This window comes from Cyprinodon tularosa, unplaced genomic scaffold, assembly GCF_016077235.1.
Source record: "Cyprinodon tularosa strain WSP-4 unplaced genomic scaffold, ASM1607723v1 ctg60, whole genome shotgun sequence".
Lineage (NCBI taxonomy): Eukaryota > Metazoa > Chordata > Actinopteri > Cyprinodontiformes > Cyprinodontidae > Cyprinodon > Cyprinodon tularosa.
The window spans coordinates 1,152,776-1,157,640 of NW_024039341.1; the positions used below are offsets into that span (position 1 = coordinate 1,152,776).

The following is a 4,865-nucleotide window of genomic DNA, read 5'->3' on the forward strand; positions in this document are numbered from 1 at the left end:
CAGTAGAAGAGAGCTCCGCCGATTCCTGGGCATGGCTGGATTCTACCGTCGCTTTTGCAGAAACTTTTCCACGGTAGCAGCCCCTTTAACAACTTTGACAAGCCCCTCTAAACCTTTTACTTGGTCTGATGAATGTCAGCATGCTTTTGAACAACTTAAAGGATTGCTCACTTGTTCTCCTGTTCTTTCTGCCCCAAACTTCTGTCTGCCTTTTAAACTGGACATTGATGCCAGTGCTGTTGGGGTAGGAGCTGTTCTTCTACAGGATGATAAAGATGGAATAGAGCACCCTGTAAGTTACTTCTCAAGGAAGTTTACTCATCATCAAAGTAGATATTCTACTATTGAGAAGGAAGCGCTTGCACTACTTTTGGCATTACAGCACTTTGAAGCCTACCTCGGCTTGAGTGTGAAACCCATAACTGTCTTTACAGACCATAACCCACTTGTCTTTCTTTCCAGGATGTACAACCAGAATCAAAGACTTATGCGGTGGGCTTTAGTCGTTCAGGAATACAACCTTAAGATCTGCCACAAGAAAGGGTCGGAGAATGTGTTGGCAGATGCTTTGTCACGTGCCCTTTAAGGTTTTTTATTTTGTACATTCCAAACATTTATGTTTGGACTTAGAAGGGTGGGGGTGTTACATGCCTGCCAGGCTGTTTGTTTTTCTTTCCCCTCCCCCCTCCCCTTTGCTTCTACACAGGTAGCAGAAGCTGGGATCCATCTTCCCTTGATTGAATCTCTCCACCTTTGGACCAATCAGGATCCAGGGAGGTCCTATATAAGAAAGCCACTTAGAGATCCTAGGCCCTCTCTTTTCCTTGGCTTGCTTGCTGCATGGTTGTGTTCTGTGTGTCTAATGGTCTGTGGTGGGAGTTAGTGGACAAGGTAAGGTTGGGGTACCCTGTACATCTCATCACGTAGGAATATTTTTGTTAAACACACTAGGTAAGTAGGTGGATGCCACCCTTGTAAAGTTTTGGTGAATCTTTTTGTTAGATTAGTTAAGCAGGGTTTTTGTTTCATTTGTTTTATGTAGCTTAGACCGTAGGTAGGCCCTGTTTTTGTTTTATTATTTTCTTTGATTTGGCGCCACCTAATCGTCCCTTTCTCCCCCACCATTTGTATGAGTTCCTTGGGATTTTCTGTAAACAATAAATCCCTGATTTTTCTTTGCTAACATTCACTTGGTCTCTGAATATTTTTGTGGTTGTCAAGTTACTTCCCTCTCTCCCCAGTAAAAAGGGGGGGAGCCGTAACAGACAGTTTAAATACTTAATTTATTTTCTCTCAGGTTGCTAATTTTGTATTGTGTTGTATTATTTTGTTCTTTTTGTTGTAGTTTTGTTAAGGCATGATCAGCCAGTATATATGTTCCCCTTGTGTTTCAATTTGTTAGGTCAATTAATACCAGTACTTCAGTTGTTTTTGTTAAGTTTGCTTTTGTTGACCTCATTTTCTTTTGGGCCCAGAGTTATCTTTAGAGTTCAGAATTTTGTTGTAAATAACTGTGTTTCCATTTTTGCCCTCCAACTTCCCTGTGCTCCTCTGATTTTTGGGGCTCTGTCCTTCACAGTGCAAACAATTCAGTCATTTGGGTTATTTTCATTTAAGTTAAAAAGCACACTAGACCTACTCTATGTTCTGTCTGTTGCTAAATTGAGAATCTGTTGTGATAAACCACATTTGGGTTAGTATGATTTTTATTAGTAACATCCCGGCCAAACCATTGACAAGCAAATTCATTGGTCGGGACATGCTTAAAAGGACATTCTAAGCTTTTTAAGTCTGTGTCAACCTATGTCAAGAAATGGAGAACACATTGAACAGTTTGTTTTTCCAAAATCATTAAAACTCATCCATGGGTTCACAAAATAGGCCAAGAAAATATCTAGAACACCACAAACCTCAGTAGGGTCAATATTCAAGATTCAATAATTAGAAAAATGCTGTTAAAAAAAGGGCCTCCATATTGAAGAAAGATTTTCATTTGACAGACTAATATTTTGGATGATAATTGTTAAGGTGAAATAAAGTGATACAAACTTGTTAAAGAGACATTTTGTTCATTTTTACTTAAATCTAGACTTTATTTAACCCTTTATGACTAAAACATAGTTTGATGAGCAGACTGACACTTCAGCAGTTCAGCACCAATGCATTTATAAGCATGTATCTATATATGTTCATAGGCTGTTAACTGAATTTAGTTTAGGTCAGAAGTTTACGTGTTCTTCTGTGGATTTGACGTCAAGCACATCCTTGTTAAATGGGTCCAACCTAGCGAATGATTGAAGCGTTATATTCAAGATTGAAATTGTGGATAATCAGAAACGACTGGCGTCCAGCTTAACTCAAATACTACTGGCAATAAAGTGAAAAAAAGTACAAAAATAAACAAAACAAAACAAAAAAAAAATGCCATGCTTCTTCAATTTAACTCTAAAGAATGTGGAACTATACACCCTGAAAAGATGTTACACTCAACTCTGTGGCAGTTAAATCAACACTGGGCATTTTGCTATGAAGTTAGATCAGATTTTGTTTTTTGTTTTTTTTTAGGAACACTAACACTGTGAGATGATTGCACCATCTCCAATGTTAAATATGGTTGAGGTAGCATCAAAGAGAAAAGCTTTAAAAAAAATCCATTTAATCTGACAAAGCTTGGGGTATTTATAGAGGTTATGCAAAAACTTCAGCATATGAAGTTACAAATCATAAACACACCAAAAGGTTGCATTTTAGTAACACACCGGAAATATCAGCAATGCGGATGACATAAGCCTATAAAATGAAAAACTTCCCACTTTTTTGGGGAAATATTGATAACAAAAATCATCTTTATTTTTCATTGCAACTGTGTACATTGAAATAAAATGTGTCCTCTGCTTATAACCCATAACTTCAGAAGCAGTGGGTGAGTGTTCTGCAGTGCTTGGGAGGCCTTCTGATGCTGAGCGTCTGGCCCAGACACCCAGCTTGGCCATCTTTAAAACCACAGAACAAGCAGACTTCCCAGGATGCAAACACCATGCTCTAACCACTAGGTAACCCCTTCCCATTGAATAAGGGAATGAGCAGTTTTCATAGCACCAGTTTTTATTCTTCATTTATAGAGTTTCTATATAGAGCATAGAAAACACAGATATGCTTCAAGCACTGCACCAATTAAACAGAGGTGTCAAAAGTATTAATGTGTATTACTCAACCAGAAGTGTAAATCCTACTGTTTAAAAACACTTACTTAGAAGCTGGAGTATCAACTTAAAGGAATAGTACACCCAAAACATGATTAGCCTTCATTTTCTACTCACCCCCATGCTGAACAACACTCTGGAGTACTTTTTTGATATCTCAAATGCATCTGGAGATCTGGGAGACTTCTTGCTGTCTGCTGACATTCAAATAATGGAGGTCTATGGTGCTCGAGACAGAAAGGTCCATAAAAGTCCAGAAAAAACGTGTCAATATTCCTCCATACTGCTCGTCCAATGTATTCCAAGTGTCCTGAGTGGGTAGCGTCCATAATTTACTCGAAACGAAGTAATTTAGAATGTTTTTAGAGCATAAACAGTAGTGTATAGGAATTCCTGAAAGCGCGCACATGCGCGTTCACGACGCTACGGAAGCCGGCAGACCAAACCAGCGCATTCAGCTCGGCAAAGAACTCATGCTCTTCCTCAACACTGAAGTCCTCACACATTTTTCTTTCGTTGTTTCTTTCTTTGCACAGGTAAACAGCACATTTCTTCTTCTACGCTTGCATTATTGGCAGAGCAGACGCTGAATGCGCACTTTCATCTGGTTTGGTCTGCCGGCTTCCGTAGCGTCGTGAACGAGCATGTGCGCACTTTCAGGAAATCCTATACACTACTGTTTATGCTCTAAAAACATTCTAAATGACTTCGTTTCGAGTAAATTATGGATGCTACCCACTCAGGACACTTGGAATACATTGGACGAGCACGTTTTTTGTGGACTTTTATGGACCTTTCTGTCCCCATCACCATAGACCTCCATTATTTGAATGTCAGCAGACAGCAAGAAGCCTCCCAGATCTCCAGATGCATTTGAGATATCAAAAAAGTACTCCAGAGTGGTGTTCAGCATGGGGGTGAGTAGAAAATGAAGGCTAATCATGTTTTGGGTGTACTATTCCTTTAAGCTTTTTACTCAAGTAGAAGTGTAAAAGTACAATATTTAAAACTACTTCAAGTATAAAAGTAAAAGTACTGTAATGCAGATGCTTAAAACTTCATACTGGTTATTGCATTACCCTATTAGAGGAACATTTTCTGGATGATGACTTCCTTATACTTAATTTTCTTAGTTCTATAACTAATGGTAACAATGTCAAATTTCATTTTGCATTATCTTGAAAAACTTTTTATTTGGAGCAGTACAGAGTCCAACCACAAAGAAATTGTCTGGACAACTAAAAAAACTTAAATGAGATTAAATTAAACAAAAACTAAGAAGTCTATTTTTGAAATGTAAGGAGTAGAAATCAAAGATAAATGCAAAAATATAGATAGCCAAAATTTCTACTTAAGTAAGGTAACAAATTATTTGTACCTTGTTACTTGACACCTCAGCAATTAAATCATTCTTATTTCTAAAGTGACATGGTAGTCACTAGGGGTGTAAATCACATCCATCATGGCGATTCGATTCAGTATCGATTTCCTGACCCAACGATTCGATTATTTTCGATACTTAAGAATACACCACGATTCGATTCGATTCGATTAATCGATTAATCGGTTAATTTTTTTATTATTATTATTATTTTTTTTTTTTTTTTACACCTTACAGGCTAAACAAAGTTTCAAGTTTGAAATAAATCAATGAAAGCTGTA

At 37.7% G+C, this 4,865-nt stretch overlaps 1 long non-coding RNA gene across 1 annotated transcript; it reads left to right on the forward strand.

Moving 5' to 3' along the window:
• Positions 1-203: 203 nt before the first annotated feature.
• On the forward strand, positions 204-1,189 carry LOC119797864. Its single transcript, XR_005282633.1, has 2 exons — positions 204-292; positions 463-1,189. It is a non-coding gene; the product is annotated as an uncharacterized LOC119797864 (long non-coding RNA).
• Positions 1,190-4,865: the final 3,676 nt, after the last annotated feature.